The sequence below is a fragment of the Neovison vison genome, chromosome 3, assembly GCF_020171115.1.
Source record: "Neovison vison isolate M4711 chromosome 3, ASM_NN_V1, whole genome shotgun sequence".
NCBI lineage: Eukaryota > Metazoa > Chordata > Mammalia > Carnivora > Mustelidae > Neogale > Neogale vison.
The window spans coordinates 197,541,656-197,559,442 of NC_058093.1; the positions used below are offsets into that span (position 1 = coordinate 197,541,656).

Here is a 17,787-nt window from a genome sequence, read left to right on the forward strand (position 1 = left end):
GCCTCTGTGCCTGGGGGCCAGGTGAAGTTTCTGAGGATGCCTCCAAGCATAGGGCTGGCTCTCTGTGGGACTCCTAGGGCAGATCTGGGCTCCTTCATGGAGACAGGGTGCAGAGAGGGGCAGGGCTACCATCATGGGGTTGAGTCTTGTCTCCCAAGCCCTGCAGCTTCTGAATTGCCCAAAGCACTCCTAAATCTCCAGTCCTGGCTCCAAGGGCTCCCTGTGTGCCAGGGCTGAATGCCTCTTGGAGCTGGAGCTGCTCCAGGGCCCACCTGCCCTATGCCAGCCCTTCCTGGTGGAGAAACACAAGATCTCCAGGGTGCAAGACACTGAAAGCCGAGGGGGGATTTCCCCAGGGGGTGATCAGAAGACAAAAGGAGGTACCCTGAAATGCAAATACTATATCCTTTAAAAACATCCCAGACAGAGCACCTACTGTGTGCCCAGCACTCACAGTCTAGGGAAAAATAACAGCTAACACAGACACAGCCCTTCCTGAGCACTGTACCAAAGTCACTAGTCAACTTCCCATGGCCATGTGCAGTGGGCCCTAATACTGTCCCCATCTTATAGATGGGAAAACTGAGTCTCAGAGAGGTGAAGGGACCTGCCCCGTCTCCTAGCCGAGAGCTGAACCTTTGACTCTGGAGTCTGCATTAACCACCACACTACCCGACTCTCCATGTCTATCATTTAAAAAAAAAAAAAAAAAGTGCACTGTAAAATGGGACAGCCACTTTGGAAAAGTCGGGTAATTCCTCAAAATGTTAGAGACAGAAAGATTTACCCTAGGACCCAGCAATTCCACTTGTAGGTACATACTCTGGAGGAATGAAACAGAAGCCCACACAAAAACCTATACATGAAAATTCCCAGGGGCCTTATTCATGATCGCCAAAAAACCCCCAACTGTGGGAGGAAAAGTAGTTAGATGTCTATTCGACGGATGAGTGAACTAACAACACACACTGATCCAGACACTAGAGAACAGTGACAGCCCAGACACCTGCCCCAACCTGCACGAGCCCGGAAATCATGACAGCGTGGGAGCAGCCGGTCACTGAAGGTCACAAGGGGTCTGAGCCCATGACAGCAAACACCCAGAGCAGGTGAATTCACAGGGGCAGGAAGCACGTCAGGGGCTGCTGGAGGTGTGGGAGGGGAGTGACAGCGAAGGGGTACAGGTTTCTTTTCGGAGGGACAAAAATGTTCTAAAGTCTTCTGATGGTTGCATAAGTCTGGGAAGACAGGACGTATCATTGAATTGTACACTTCAAATGGGGAGTTGTATGCTACATAAATTATGGGTCAGACAAGTCGCTAAAGAATCACCACGCTGGGCGAAAGCAGAGGTGTACAAGCCCGGGGCACTGGGGGAGAGGGAGCAGGGGGAGTCCTGGTTGGCTACGGGAGGGGCAGGCTGGGCAGCCCTGATCACCACACAGTGGCATTCCGCCAGCTGGCCACTTCTCCAAGCAAGGCATGTCCCCAGCTTACTGTGTCAGACATGGAACTCGGGGGCCAGCACAGCACGGACCAGGGAGGAGGAGGACTCGGGCCACCTCTCCTGGGACAAGTGCATTCTCAAACACTCCCCTTCAAACTCTGTCTCCATAGCTCCGGGGTCCCCACTTCCAGAAGCCTTTCCTGGCCTCGGAGACAGAAGGAACTATTCGCTGGCAAGCCCCGAGCCCGACACAGACGTGGCTCAGACAGCTCTGGCGCCGTGGGGCACAGCTGCTGTTGCCAGGCAGCCACAAGCCCTGGGACCCGTGGCCAGCTCTGACTGCTTGCATTGGGTAAGGGGTGCTCGTTCACTGAGCCCCTACTGCGTGCCAGGCACCTCCAGAGGTGTTCCACACTGGTTTCCTCCTTTGCTCTCCTCTGCTCAGTCCGTCCTCATCTAAGCCGTCTCTGCGAGATGCCTTAGTGGTTGAAGAAAACCTGCCCCTGACCTCAGAATTCCCTTAGAGGCAGGAGTGGAGCGTGGGGCGGGCTGGCCCTGGGGTGACCTGCGATGGAAGAGCTGTCCCTCCTGCTCAGATGCCCAGCTTGGTTCCATTTCCATATGCTTCTTCACAGCAAAGGACTGGGGAGTGAGCGTACCTTGTCTCCCAAAAGTATCTGTAACATGCAGGAGACCCAAAGGTGGCTCTGCCCCACTGGGGGGAAGAGGAGAGGCGTGGCCATTCCAAGCCCCTCGAAGCACAACTGGGCTTTATGTTTACCTCTGGTGCACAGCACAGCTCAGGCATACAGAAGGTGCTTAATACATGTTAATTAAGTGATGGCCCAACTTCAGGCTGTGCCTCCCATCTGGGAACCCACCTCCTAGAAAGCTGCTGGGTGAGAACGGGCCAACAAACCCACTTTCGTCGGGGAGACGGAGCCCAGAGGGGAGGCGTGAACCCCGAATCCCACGAGCAATGTGTGGAAACTGCACCCAACCCCACCTGTGCTGGAGAAGGGTCCGATGGTGGGAAGCACAGCAGGACTGAGGGGAGCTACCCTGGCATACCACACGGGGCCACAGCCCACGACGGGGAAGGAAGGGACTCGAGAGCAAGTGCATGGGTTTCCTCGCTGTCCTGCCCTTCCTCTGGCTTCCGAGGAAGATGCCACCAAAAGGACAGAAGCTGCCGCATACGCAGCCCATGGGGCCTGGTGCCTCTCTTCGGCGTCCGGCCAGATCTCCCACCTCTGGGCACCGTGTTCTTGTTAGCCCTGCCCCACGGTCATCTGTGGTCCCAGGGCACTGACCGGAGCCTGTGGCAGTGAGAACCGTCACTGGAGACGGCCGTAAATCAATCGTAGGAAGCAATTTCCAAGTTGTCATTCCTCATTGGTAGATTCATTACGATGGGGACAGGTCAAGTGAAAAGGAGGAAAGAAAAATCAAACTAGATCTCCCCCCTTAGGCCTTAATAGATTCAGATTCTCCAAAGAAAGCTAAAGGGAAATCTCTCTTCGCCTTCCCCAGGCAACCTTTGTGCTAAGGAATCTAAAGACGAGACCCAGGGGTGCCTGGATGGCTCAGTCCGATAACCTTCTGCCTTGGGCTCAGGTCATAATCCCAGGGTCCTGGGATGGAGTCCCGCATCGGGCGCCATGCTCGGCTGAGGGTCTGATTCTCCCTCTCCCTCTGTGGCTCCCTGTGCTTGTGTTCTCTCTCTCTAATAAATAAATAAAATCTTATTTTTTAAAAAAAAAAATGACACCCAGATCGTCCCATGCAGAGCTGGGAACTTGACAGGACTTTTTCTGTATCACGAAGGTCACAAGGGACTTAAAGCTGGTCATCAGAGCAGGATTGCAAACTAAAAAAAAAAAAAAGTGTCCGCAGCCCATTCCCTGCTCACAAAGAAGCACTCAGAAGTCCCGGTGATGAAGTGCAAGGTTGCCCCCCAGTGAGTACAACCAAGGTCAGGGTGCAGCTGGGTCCTCACAGTTAAAGCACAATCTGTTCTAGGTGACAGCCGTGGGCCATGAGATCCCAGCTCCCGCCCACCCTCCCGGCCCCGTTTATTCTAAGAGATGGATCGGGGACTTAACCAGACCCCCATGGGGTGCGGACGGCTTCTGGCTTGGGTTCACCGGGGTATCTTGGAGGTTGCAGAGGCTGCTCGGTGCCTGACCTTGGATCCCCTGTGCATGGACAGCTCCCCACCATCACGGGGGCTTCTGGGTCCACTTGTCTGTCTCCCCTCAGCTATGAGCTCCTCAAGAGAAGGACATCTTAGCTCTGGTTTGGCACTTGGTAAAGCCCAAAAAGGTCTTCAATAAAATGCATGGGAGCATTGGATGACCTGCCCCAGAGCTCAAACAAGGCCATCAAGACCCCTGCCCAACTGAAGTCAAAATGCCAGCCCAGAAAACGCAGAAGGTAGCTCAGTGCGCCCAGAACCGTCCTCTTAGGAAGCCCCGAATTCCTGCCCGCCAGTGGAGTCTGCTAGGACCTCACACTCAGCTGCACTCTCTTGGGCCAGCCCTTCTTCCCTGAGCCCTCGCACCCCTGCACGCCCCCTGCCCAGAGCCGTCTGGCAGATCAACTACAAAAACACTGGACGTGGGGCTGGAAGCCCGAGTCACAAGAGTTTGCCGTGTGACTTTGGGCAATAACTTCCTTTACTGGGGCTCAGTCTCCCCACAGGTTAAGTGAAAGTGCTGACCTCCTGAGTCCTTCCAAGTCTGTGAGAACCTGTTCTCTACAAGCCCACACAACCAGGATCGCCTGGTTCCTTTAGGCTCTACGTTTAAGACCTATAAGACTGGAGCCCGCCTCCCTCACCGCCTCCCCCACCGCTTTGCTGGCCCAGCGTCCAACCCCTCAGGCCATGACAACAGTCTCCCCGTTGGTCTCCCCGCTTCCTCCCTCCACCCGACCCAGTCCATTCTCAGCATAGTAGCCAGAAACCAGCCTTCTAAAGCTCAGTGGGATCCTGGCCCTCCTCTGCTTGAACTCCCCAGTATCACCGCTTCCTACCTGGGGTCAAAGTCAGAGTCTCAACAAGACTTGCCAGGCCCTGCTGGGTGTGGGATTTCATTACTTCTCCAGCCCCTTCCTCTGCTACCTATTTCCTCCCTCCTTGCCTCCAGTTTCTAGAACTTCCTGGACAGGCTCCTGCTGCAGGGCCTTTGCACAATCTATCTCCTGCCTGAATACTCCTCGGGATAAGCTCCTGGCTCTCTCCTTGGCTTCCTTCAGGCATTTGCTTAAGTGTCCCAACTTGAGAGGCCTTATTTATTTAGCATTAATCTCCATCTGACAGTCTTTGTTTATTGTGTGTCTACCCACACTAGACTACGAACCCAAGAAGACAGGATTTTCAGTGTTGTATCAGTCCTTTATACCCAGCTCCTGGAACAGTGGGTACTTACTAACTGCTGAGTGAATACATTTACTGCAATACAGGGAATGAACACATTCTGAGCACCTGCGGGTCAGATCATGCTGCTAAAACGTACAGTCTGGGGCCACACAACCTTCAGCTTGAATGGCATCATCTCAGGAGTTCCTGAGAATCCCCAGCTCTGGACACTGTCTCCAGGAATCAAAGTGATTGCTCTAGGCAGGTTTGCCACTCAGGAAGCATGTGCAGGAACAAAGCAAGGAAATGACCCAGAGAACACTGACCGGACCTGGTCCCAGGAGGGCTGAGGGTCGGCTCATAAGGAAATGCCACCAGGTGCCTCCTTGCCGGGCAAGACGGGATTATTTTATTTATTATTATTATTTTTTAAAGATTTTATGTATTTATTTGACAGAGAGAAATCACAAGTAGATGGAAAGGCAGGCAGAGAGAGAGAGGGAAGCAGGCTCTCTGCTGAGCAGAGAGCCCGATGCGGGACTCGATCCCAGGACCCTGAGATCATGACCCGAGCCGAAGGCAGCGGCTTAACCCACTGAGCCACCCAGGCGCCCCCAAAACGGGATTATTAACAGGGCATCGGTGAAGGCACAGGACCCCACACCACCACCACCACCCCCCCCTTCCCCCCCCCCCCATGGGGAAGTACAAAAGACTCCAGCAGCCAGCTGGTGCTCAGAACAGCCCGGAGGCCGAGGTGGGGGAAGGGGGAGCAGCAGGCAGCTAGAGAGAGGTTGCCAGTGCCTCTGGGTGGAGCCCCAGCTGGGATAAGGGTGGGTGAAACCCAGCCACTGGCCTCGCGTAGCCTCAAGGAAACTAAGGCATCTTCTCACCCTGGCCCTGCCGATCCCGGAGTGCGTGAACAGACTGCACTCAAGCCAGGTTCCCTGAGAGCCGTGGTGTCCCTGTGCAAACTTCAACAGGTGACCGGGAGCTGGGACCAGAAACAAAGCCAGAGAAATGCACTCCTGCCACCTGGGTGAGAAGGAAGTATGGGCTTGGAAAGTGCACCTGAGTCAAGAGGCAAAGCCAGGGAGTGCGCACTTGGAGGCTCCTGGCACGCAGAGGAACAGAGAGGCCCAAGAGCCAGAATCCCGTGTGGTGTTCTGTCCGTGGGCAGGGAGGCCACGGCACTCTCTGGGCCGGCCCTGGGCCTGGGGTTGCACTGGCCGTGTGGCAAGGGCCCCACATGAGAAAAAAAACATGGCCGAGGGAAGCCAGGCGGGGCACGGGAGGGGAACTCGCATCCCCCAGAGAGCACCCAGCTCTCTCCCAAACACGGCAGGGACACAGCAAAGGAATGCAGGAAGCAAGCGGCATTCCGGGTGTAGGTTACGACACAGGGTCCAGGAGGCCAGGAGGCCCCCCCTCCCGACCGCAAGCTCTGGCCTCTCCCAGCACGTGGGCACAGCCTCCCACACGGGTTACAGCCACCCAATTCACCGATCATCACAGGCCTAAACCCCGAGCTGCTGCGGCCCGGGTGCCTGCGGGCAGGATTAAGGAAGCTTCTGCAGGTGAAGGAGAGGAGCCCCTACCCTGCCGTGGGCCTCTGTCCTGAGCTTCGGGGAGGCCGGGAGGCCAGCAAGTGTGGGGGGACGGAAGTGTGTGTAGGTGCTGCTAGGCTGAGGTCCTGTAGGAGGCATCCGCTCTTCTATGAGATAGTGACCTTGCTGAGGCCTCACAGAGACAATGGCAGGAAGCGCCCCTCCCTGCGAGAGCTGGGGAGTCAGGAAGGAAGTGATGACCCAGGGCCTGGGCCCGCAGACCCTCCCCACAGAGGAAAACATCAAATGACAGAAGCTCTGAGCCCCAGCTCAGGACTGCAAACATCTTCGTCTTCTACCCGGGCTGGGTGGGTGTTGGAGGGCACAGATGCTCCCCAGCCGAGACCCCCTCTGTCAGGCAAACCCGCTCTGCGGACCGCCCTGTGTCCAGGCCAAGCCACTGCGGAACGCAGCCAGGCTGAACCGAGACCACTCCGGCTTCCCCCTGGCCTGCACCCACCCCACCCCCACCTCCTGGAAGGAAGGGCTCCCGTTGCTTTGCAGCAAGGAGCTCCTCCAAAAATAGACCCTGCTCCTTAAGCCCTTTCCTTCCTCTCGCCCCTGCAGAGATGAGACCTCATATTCTTAGCTGCTGGCGAGGGGCTGCCTCCTCCCCGCTTCCCAACGCATCCCAGCCGGGGCCTGGGGATCCTGAGGCCTGGCACAGCCATAGACTCCCACAGGGAGCTCAGAGGCACGTAGGGGACAACCGCTATCTTCCTCTCTGCCAAGCACAGAGGGGAGACCATGGCAAGGAATGATGTCATGCGGGCGGGAGTTCTGTGTTCTCTTCTCAGCTGCATGCCTGGAACCCCAAAACAGTACCTGGTCTATCCTGAGGACATGGTAAATGTTCGCGGGATAAATGAATAAAGCAGAGGAATTCTTGGGCACACTTGGGGCGAAGAGAGGACCCCCAGAGAAGATGGCCACAAGGCCACCATCTCTGAAGCCCCAGAACTGGGGGACGCAGCTGCTCGGAAGGGAAAGAACTGCCTTCAGGGCCGGGGGGGGGGGGAAACAGGAAGCGAGGCGCTGTCATCAGAACTTGGGCTTCGTGGGCAGAGCAGGGCTCACAAGGCCCCTCAGCCAGGCTGCCCTCAGGCGCCCTCGGGGAGGCTCAGGAGCAGGCCTGCGGTCCCCGCCAGCCCTCCCCCCACCACCCCCAGGCGCTGAGGCTCTGAGACTCTCGGAGAGTGAACTAAGACAACAAAACACAAAGACAACAGAGGACTCTCTCCTCTTCATACTTGCAGGCCTTTTCACAGCAGCTAAAAAGAATGAGCAATTACAGCGCACGCAGCCCACGGTGCCAACACGGAAACACAGGAGCGAGGGGGGGTGCTTGGCGGAGGCCTCGTCTGCGGTGCCCCGCTCCCCAGCAAGGACGGGAGGCCCAGAGGCTGCAAGGGGCTTACCTGGGCCAGAAGGCGAGGAAGGGTAGAGCCTGGACCCCATCCTTCGGGGAAGCCCCTGCCATATTTGGAAAACCATGCCGTGCGCTCTAGGGTCTAGACTTGGGGTCCAGTCCCAAGCCCGCCCCGACTAGCTGTGTGACCTTGGAGCAGACACTGGCCACCTCTGAGCCTCAGCTTCCTTGTGTGACATGGGATCCTCACGGATGCTGTGGACTTAGTGGAGCGGGTGCGCACAGTGTTCAGGGAGGGACACTGGCTTTACCCCCCAAGCCTCTTCACCCTGTCAGGTTAGTCTCTCCAGATGGGACACCCGTTCTCCTTGTCCCCAGATTTCCAACTAGCTGATCAGTGCTCAGGGAGGGGGTGCCTTGGGGTTTAGAACAAGAAAAGGCAACATCACTTTACCTGTTCTACCCCCCAAAGCCCTTGGCAGGACAAGAAGGGGACAGGGTGAGGCCTGTGCCGGAAACCCGGGGACAGGAAATGAGATGTGATGGACGAGACGCACACGGGGACCTAGGGCAGGAGGAGAAGAGCTTCGCACTGGGAGACCGGCCGAGGCCACCGCTGACTCCGTGGAGGGCCTCAGACACGCACAGCCCACCCGCTGCTCAGTTTCTCACCCAGTCCGTGTCACTGACTACCGCTTGTGGGGAAGGCAGCAAGGCAGTGCCCAGCCCCTGCCCTCTGCCAGGGCCTAGGAGCCCTGTTTCCTGGGAGTGGGGACCCCAGGGTGGGCCAGGGGCTCCAAGAGAAGAGAGGTCCCTCAGGGCACACAGTACGGCAGAGTCACAAGGGCCTCCCAAATAGGGTGTTTCGTTTCTGGAATCTAAAGGAACCACAGACAGAACATCGGTCCTACCGACTTAGTGACGAACAATCAATATTTGCAAGAAGTGGGATCGATTCGTACAATCTACCCCATTAATCAGATAAAGTCAGATGCTTAAGGGAGAGGAAACAGCAGGAGAGCCCCTGCACCCCCAGACCCCAAAGCCAGTGGGCGGTCCTTACCTGTGGGTCCATGGGAGAAGGGTCCCTCGATGTCCTGCGGCAGGAGGAGGGATGACTCGCTAGGCACACGGGAGGGTGTCGGTGACCAGGACACACGTGCCAGCATCCTGCAGGGAGAACCCGGTGGGGGAGGACGTGAGACACCAGCTGCTCCAGTCACTCAGGGCAACCCAGCCGGGAAACCCACAGGGCTCGGCTTCATCCTGAGCAATGCCAGAGACCCGGAAATCTAGCTGTGCCAAGGGGAGAGGACAGGGAGGCTGAAGGAGTCTGCTCTCCACAGAGGGACCTGGTCTAGGATGCGGTCCCAGAGGCTGGTGCACCCAGTGCTGCCCCGGGCTCCCTCTGCTCCAGAGGAGAACCAGGACCCACACCCCAGCGTGCAGGACCTTGCCCGGCCCAGAGCTCTCGGCCCCAACCCCGATATTGTTCACCTATCAGTCTCTGGGACAGCAGGACCCCAGGCTGCAGAGGGGGTGGCCAAGGGAAGAGAAGCAGGGAACAGCAGCCTAGACCTCTTGGCCACCAGCCGGGAGCATCCTGATGCCCGGGGCGGGGACATAAGCAGCGTCACGGGGCGATGCAAGTCCCTGCAGCTGGGCGGCGTGTAACTGGAGACCCACCTCTGCCAGATATCCGGAGGCCAGAGATAAACACAACGCGACAGAAAAGGTGGAGAAATGGATTTCTGGGGCGTCCTGGGTGCAATCAGCCTCCAAGACATCAGCAAATTCACAGGCACGGCTGGAGCCGCCTCCCAACCCGGGGTTCCCACCGGGGCCCTCACCTGCAGCTCAACACAGTTCTCATTTTTCTGACGCACTTGCCTGACCCCACACAGAGCCCAAGTAGCTGGCAGCAGCCCCGAAGGCAGCCCCACCCCCACCCCCCGCCAGCACCGGAGGCTGTGGAAGTCATGGTTCTCTAGGAACCAATTCTCAGTTCCAGAGAGCCCCCCACCCCCCACCAAGGGCTGAGGCCAGGCACCAGCGGCTCCAGGGACACCCGCCCAGGTCCGCAAGGCTGTCGCTGTCTGCCATCCTGACAGAGGCAGAAGCAAAGCGAGGGGCATTCCGTGCAGGCCTGGGACAGCAGGAGTGGTTAAGTGCCGAATGAGGGCACAGGGAGCGAGAGTTCAGAGGAGGGAGAGAATCTAACTGGGGACGGCACAGCAGTGGGAGGTGTGGCTGCGAGCCGTGGAGACCAGCTTTTCACACGCCCACCCTCCGCAGTGCCGGCCCACACTCCCGGAGGAGCCACGGCCGATTCTGCCAAGTCCGCTTCAGGCCAGGCCTGCAGCAGTGGAGGCTGCATCTCCTCCCGTCCATGCTGCACCCCCACATACGCGCTCGGCCCCGCAACGGTGCAAAATGTCTCAGGGGTCCCGGGTCCCCAGCTGGGTGGGCTGGGGGGAGACGGGGACTCCAGCTTCTCTCCCCCAACGGTCCAGCGAATTCCCCAGCTTGACACACACACACACACACACACACACACACACACGAACACACACACACACACACACACACACACACACAGAGGCCCTGCCTCCCTCCCTGTGGTTTCTCCGTTCTGTTTCTTCGCTTCTACCACAAAACCTCTAAACCCAGTGTGAGGTCAGTGTACGTCTCCCCCCTGTTTCAGAGGTAAGGAAGCCCGTGGGGAGGGAAGGGGGTTCGCCATGGTAACACGCCAGTCAGTGGCAAGCTGGCTTCTGAAGGCCGGGCCCTCTCCACTCCACCGTGAAGCCTCTGGTGGGTGAGAAGGTCAACTGTGACTCAGCCCAGCAGAATGAGATCGGCGGGGGCTGCGAGAGAAAAATGCGCACTCCTTACAGCGAGGTGCACCGTGGGGAAATCATTTTACTGACCAAAAAAAGCATTTCAAGTCCGAAAAGGGAATGCAGGCTCCGCTCAAGGAGGGAGGAGGCTGCTGGGGGAAGCTCTAGGGGCCTGGGGAGGTGGGGGGTGGGGAGTGGGGAGTGGGGCACAAGTCACTGGAATGAAACTGGAAGACACTGCCAGGTGAGGCAGGTTTCCTCCTGGGACCCCGCACATGGAAGGCGAAAAGCCCAATCAGCCCATCTCTTAGGGGAGGGGAGAAATCACGATAAGACACAAGCCGTGGCTGAGAGCTACTGCAGGCACCTGTCCTTGTGGTCTGGGGGTGGGGGATGGGAGGGTTCAGGAACAGAATGAGACGAGGTGCTGTGTTTGTTGCTGATGATCAGGAATGAGAAGAAAACACGTGACGCCTTTAAGTTTTACTGCCCAGTTTTATTGAGATAGAGTCAAAGAAACGGTGATGTTTGACCCGCTGGGGAGGATTCCCACCATCGCCTTAACGACCACATCTGTCACCTCACAGAGCCACCCTTTTTGGGACGGGAGAGGAGGGAGGACACTTAAGTCCTATCCTCTACGCGCATCTCAGTGACACAGTACGGCCTCCTGACCCTACCCAGGTCCTCTCCAAACCTAAATCTTCACCACGCCTCTTGAAGCATCTGGAAGATGGCCAGGGGGAGGTGGGGAAAAAAAAGAAAGAAAGAAAACCCACCTTTCAGAGGAGCCAGAAGCACTGTCCTGAAAACTTCGCACATCCCTGACTGGTCGCAGTCAGTGGACGTGAATTAGTAAGCGAATCTGTTTCTCTGTGCAACTTCTATTAATAGGATATCGGTCTCTTCTCATCCTCACTAAATAAATGTCAAACAAACACTTAAAGAATACCGGTTTGATGGGGTGCCAGATTACTAGCTTGCCCAGACGTCTGTATGTCTCAGGCTGGCCCGGGTTGAAAGCAGAAGTTCCAAACGAGTGGGTAGCATAACTGAAGTCAAACACTGTGGTTTCCATCCCCCGTTGACATGGAGACGGGGAGGCAGGTGGCAGAGGAGAGAGCACAGACGGACAGATGCGGAGGGTGGGCTGCCGGCCCGGGGCCGGGCCACCGCAGCCTCTCCATCCATCCCGAGGATGGCTCTTCGGTTCCTGTCTTACTGAGACACAATCAATAGGCCCCACGTTCACCCCTTCAAGGTGTATAAATTCAGTGTGTTTAGCGAAGATACACGGCGCCCCCGCGCTCTCTGGCCCCAGGACACTTCCTTCGGCCCCAAAGACAGACCCGCACCCATCAACACTCTCCGCCCCCGCTCGCCCTCGTCCCTGTCCAAGGCCAACCGCTTGGATGTCTGTGGGTGCGCCTGTTCCGGGCATTCCACAGAAACGGGCGTGTGCCCGCGGCCTTCCTTATCTGAGCACGGTGTCTGCCAGGGTCCCCGTGTCGCAGCAGAGAGTGGCATGTCCTTCTTTCTCTGGCCACATCACAGCCCACCGGACAAGCTCTCCCGTCCGCTGAGCTGCTCCCCCTGTGGGGCTGCGGGGACCGGAGCGGCGGTGAGCTTCCACAGACAAGCTTCTGTGTGCAGCTGTGTTTGGTTCTATGGGGTCTACACCCAGGGGTTCCTAACGTAGTCATAAAATGACCTACGACAAACAATACAGGGACGAAAGGGTCCGAGGTGAGCCTGAGTGTCCCTTTTGTCCCAGCTCCTCTCCCCAAGAGGAGATACGGATTCTGGGTTGATTCCCCCAGAGGCAGCACACACACCCCTGCACACACATGCACGCACATGCACACAGGTGTGTGTTGCACACAGGCAACCAGGAGAGGCTGGAGTCAGCCTCGTACACTTTGGGAAGAGCAGCGGGGCTGGTGCACATCCCATCTGAGGCCCCCCAAGCAGAGAAGAGCTGAGGCGGCTGGAGGGACCCGAGGGGAGGCCTGGGGGTGGCGGCTCCGCCCTCTTTCAGCTCTGAGGCCTCGAGCAACTTAACCTGTGTGCTTAGCCTCACTGGGACTCAGCTTCCTTATCTGTAAAAGGGGCGCGGACATGGGTACCGACATCACAGAACAGCGGAGTGGGTAAAGCACCCGCGCTAGGCGCCAAGCCTGGCCCGCGGGAAGTGCTCCGTGTTTCCCGAGCCATGGTTCCTACTGCTGCTCCTTCCTCTGACCCAATCCTCAGTTTCCCCATCTGGGAAATGGGGGTGGGCACCTCCTATGCAGAGATATCGTGTGGAACACACGAGACCCCTGGGCAAGGCCCCGGCGTGCTACCATTTCAGAGTGGCCAGCGCTCAGGAAAGTCAGGCCGCCTATACGGCGGCCCCGGGCCCTGGCCTCTGGCTCCAGGCCCCTGTGTGAGGAGATGCCAGATATCCCTGCTCCAACGCCTGCAGCCCTGACTTCTCCCGGGGCTGTGAGAGAGCAGCTGAGCTCCCCACACCCGCCCACCCACAGGCACAAAGGAGGTGTGGGCCTCTCGGACCCCACACTGGGAGACGGACACAGTCACTGGATTTCTTATTTCTTGTCCCTTCCCCCACCCCCCAACACCCTTCTTCCGGATCCTTCTCTCTGCTTTCTCAACAGGCTCTCTACTCCGGAGCTGAGCTCCCTTCTCTGAATCCCAGACTGTGGAGGCAGCAGGGAAACCCTCAAGGACTTTCAATGCTGAGAGCCCTCGAGCGAGGAAGGAAGCATTAGCAGGCCCATCAGAAACCTGTTAGGAGCAATTTTCCTCCCAGCTGGCAAAAGGCAAAGCAGAGCCCGAGGAAGCATCTTCCCGGACCTGGGAAGGCAGTTCAGGGAGGAGAAACAGAACAATGCTTCCTTGGGCGTGCAAAAGTTCACGGGGGAGAAAACCAGCGTGCGCGTGCACGCACACACACACACACACACACACACATACACACACACACCAAAAAGGAGAAATTCTTAGCCCGCAGCAGTTGGTAGCATTATGTAAAATTCCAAGCCCACAAAAATATCATTTGGATGATAAAAAGTTAAATTTAGCTAAGTACAGAGTGACTAATACTATGAGGGACAGGCAGCACCCCCAGTTGCCTGGAGCTGATACAGCTGGCTTCTAGAAACTTCTGACAAGTAACCAGGGCCTGGTGCGGCGCAGAATAACAGATTATATAATAGAAGGCCCAGCCATCAGCGATACAAAATAGACAGTGAGCGTCGCCTCCCGCCGTGGAGTTTCTCCAGCAGAACCACGCCTCTGCACGCCTGGGCCACGGGTCCCAGAGGGGAGCCGGGCCTTGAGGGGTCTGTGCGGGCAGGCCCACCTGCCTCTGCTGCAGAGATCTGTCCCGGGCCTGGTTGTGGTGGGTGGTAACCGCACCGGCCCCAGGGAGCCGCTGCCTTGCAGAGTCCCGGCCCCCTGAGCCTCATCTGGCCCCAAGACCTGCTCCAACCAACAGAGTGGGCTGGAGGTAGCGCGGTGCCAGGTTCGGGCCCACGCGGTGGGGAAGGGCTGGCTAAGAACTGGAGGCACAGAGGCTCCAACAGATATCTGCACACCTCTGTTCACGGTAGGAAATGGGGGGCACAACCCAAGAAAGGGTGCATCCCTGGATGAATGGAGGAACAAAGCGTGGTCCTTACACAGTGGGGTAGTGCTCAGTCTTCAAAAGGAAGGCCCTTCTGGATGAGCCCAGGGGACACTGTGCTGCGTGAAACAAGCCAGCCACAGATGAATAAATACTGCGTGGTTCCCCCTCCCTAAGGTGCCCTGAGGAGTCCCGTTTGCAAGGACAAAAAGTGGAAGGGTGGGTGAGGCTGGAGGAGGGGGAGGAGGAGTTGTGCAACAGAGACAGAGGAGTCTCAGCCTTGCAAGACTTCGAGTTCTGGAGGCAAGAGTGGGGCGGGGTGGGGTGGGCGAAGGTACCTAACGGGACCAACCGGACACTTAAAAGTGTCTACAGTGGTCAATTCTATGTTACAGTGGTCAATTTTATGTTACGTGTATTTTACTACAATAAAAAATTAAATTAAAAAGAGGTGGCGGTGGCGGAGGCCTGCGCACATCTGCGTTTGTGCTCTGGGGGGGAAGCAGCCACCATGGAGGAAGCCCAGCTCTCTGGAGATCCCCTGTGAGGAGCCCAAGCCAGCAGTGGGGAGCAGTGATGAGGAGGGGAACCGCCCACCCAGCCAAGAGCTCCAGCCGGCAGAGCCAAGTGGCAGCCCCGACAGATGAGCCATGGTGGGGAGGGGGGGTACCGCGGGTGTGGATCTCACACCCCAGGCAAGCTGTCGGGGCTCACACCAGCGGAGCAGAGATGAGCTGTCCCCACCAAGCCCCGCCCAAACTGCCATGCGGTAAGGAGATAAAACTATTGCTATTTTAAGCCCCCAAGTTGGGGGGCACTGTGTCGCAGCGAGGGGTGACTGACACAGTGGCCGGGATCTCCAATGGCTTTGCAGGAAATGCCTGTTCCTAAGGCGAGACGGACGGAGGCCCTTCACATGCTCACAGGTGGGTCACAAGGACAAGACAGCGTCTGAGTAAGTCCCAGGAGGAGACTCCTTTTCTCCTCCCCAAATCCCAGTGGAACACATGCTGAAATCAAATAGCGGCTGTGAAGGCTGGGGTCTCTCCAACGATCTGTCAGAGCAGCCAGGCCTTCTGTTGATGGATTCGACAGTCCTGTCCAGAGCAGGGGTGTGTACACTGGGCACAGAGACCTCCCTGTGTGCACGCAGGGGGAGTGACCCCAGGGGTGAGGCTGAGACCAGAGTTCTCACTGGGCTGACTCTGGCCGGGTCAGTTCCCACCTCCAGGATCCCTTGCGTCATGTGTCCAGTGAGGAGGCTGACCTCTAAGGGGCCTCTCCATCCAGCCCCAACATGCTACAACCTTCTAGTTTTGGCAGAAGGGAGGGTGGAAACATAATCCAGAACACTGAACACAAGCCAGAGGGCTGACACCGAGATTGACAAGGCAGGCACACACACTCCTCCAGCTCTGCCCCAAGAACCTGCTCTCAGCTCTGTGTCCTTCACGGTTCATTCCTTCCCTAGTGCTTCCTGTGCCACTCTGGCTTGGTACATTTTCCTCCACCTAAATGACAACTATAGCCCCCAGATTCAAGTTGGGACTGGGAGAGTAGTTCTGTGAGTAGGGGAACATACACTCCTTCCAAGCCAGACCCCTAAAATACCCAAGTGATCCTCAACGCCCTCACCAGCTGATTGCCAGGTCCAGTGGAGGACCCCAAGGGAACCTCAGGGGGTGGCAGAAACAGCACAGAAGAGGATGCTGGACCCTCGAGTCACTGCATGGAGGCCACCCCCAGAACATTCAAGTCAACTGCAAGACTGATAACAAGCCTTTATTGGGATGAGCCCCTGAGATGATTATATTTGCTTGTTATAGCAGCTAGCATTACTTATGCTAACTAACACATTCACCAAATCGTTACTATGGGTCAGACACGTGAAGGACACACAAGAGAATCGGGCCGAGGCCTGATCTTGACCCTCTCGGCGTCACCGACCTAGTTAGCATTTCAGAGAGGTCAGATACCCACCAGTCCGCACCCAGCAGTCACGTGCCAAACACACCATGAGGGCATCTTCAGCATCCAAGTCCCACTCATACCACATGCTTCCAACAACCCTACAACCTAGGTTCGCCTCCCCACAGCCCTAGAAGAGTAAAGAAATAAGCCAAAAAGGAAGGAGAAAACCTATCCTAAGACTCCTGAGGACAATCTATAAGCAAATGAGTAACAGTTTCAGCTGTGTGCTTCCTGGTAGGCACAGCAAAGAGGGAAATCCACCAGGCCCCGGAGCTCTCGCCAACAGTGAGAAACATCCTGGCTCATGCTGAGAAACCAGCATTTCCCTTCTAAGAGCTCTAAGGGAATGCTCCCTGCAGTCTCCATGGAAAGGACTCGGTGTTCGGGCAGGAGGCAGCGGGAGGAGGCCAAGCTTGCCCTGAGAGCCGTCCCCTCCTGCTGTAGCCCCACTGGCTCTCGGTTGCGGTGAGCTCCTGAGTAATTCCTCCTCCACAGCAGCACACGATGACGGTGGAAGCGAGTTACCCACCCTACCACCGACGGGCTGTTGAGGCGATGCAGTAACTATTGTCAGACACGTGCCCGGTCTTGGTCCTGACGGAGGCTCATCCCTTGGCCCCGTGCCCGGCTCGCTCCCAACCAAAGGGGGGGACCCAAGAGAGGGGTCCACAGCCCGAGTCTCAGCCCCTGCAGCTGGGCGCAGAGCTCTCAAACTCCCACACTCTGCTGTGTCTGGACTGAGCACCGATAGTAAGTCTTCCTTCCATCCATCAAGGCTGCCTTCAGGCCTCGAGGGCTCCAGGCAAGACCTCGCTCGGCAAGACCACTTAACTCTGCAGCCACTTTTGTGGGGGAGGAGGGGGCTTCTCCAGGATCCCATGGGGCTGCGGCAGCGTCTGAAGCTGCTTCTGCTGAAGCTTTGTCACCCTCAGGGGTGGTGGAGCAGGGACAGGGCTCTGGGGTCGTGGTTCCCGGAGGACAGAGGATGGTGGCCTGCACCTTGCCTGAGTGAGAGCTTCTTCCTTCTGTCCATGGGGCTCTGCTGAATTGTGATACCAACCTGAATTTCTGGGTTGGCATTAAATGTTTTCCTTTTTTAAAGAAATACAGGGGTGGGGCACCTGGATGGTCATTGGTTAAGCCTCTGCCTTCGGCTCAGGTCATGATCTCAGGGTCCTGGGATCGAGCTCCACATCGGGCTCTCTGCTCAACAGGGAGCCTGCTTCCTCCTCTCTCTGCCTGCCTCTCTGCCTAATTGTGATCTCTCTCTCTCTGTTAAATAAAATCTTAAAAAAAAACAAACAAACAACGAAATACAGGGTGTCGGGTGGGCTGTTTTATTATTATTTGCTCAATTTTAGTAAAAGCAAAAAAGTACCGTTTGGAGTCTGTTCAAAAGTAACGACTTTCTTGACGGGAGGCGTACGCTCGGAGGCGTACGCTCGCTGCCTACCTGCGGAGCTGGGTCAGCTCTGGGATCACAGCGGCCTGCGAATCTGGAGGTCATGTCACCTTCCTGACGAACGTGAGTCAAATGGAAACTCGTCACAGGTGTCTGGGT

At 57.1% G+C, this 17,787-nt stretch overlaps 1 protein-coding gene across 9 annotated transcripts in view; it reads right to left on the bottom strand.

Moving 5' to 3' along the window:
• Window positions 1–17,787, bottom strand: part of PITPNM2 (phosphatidylinositol transfer protein membrane associated 2) — a 134,270-nt gene that overhangs the window by 94,008 nt on the left and 22,475 nt on the right. For 8 of the 9 annotated variants that reach the window (XR_006383920.1, XM_044243450.1, XM_044243453.1 and 5 more), the window contains exon 2: window positions 8,848–8,954. The gene's annotated coding sequence lies outside the window, so the exon portion shown is untranslated. Of the gene's footprint in view, window positions 1–8,847; window positions 8,955–9,281; window positions 9,352–17,787 lie in introns of those variants that run through there. The other variant, XM_044243447.1, reaches the window with a different exon arrangement.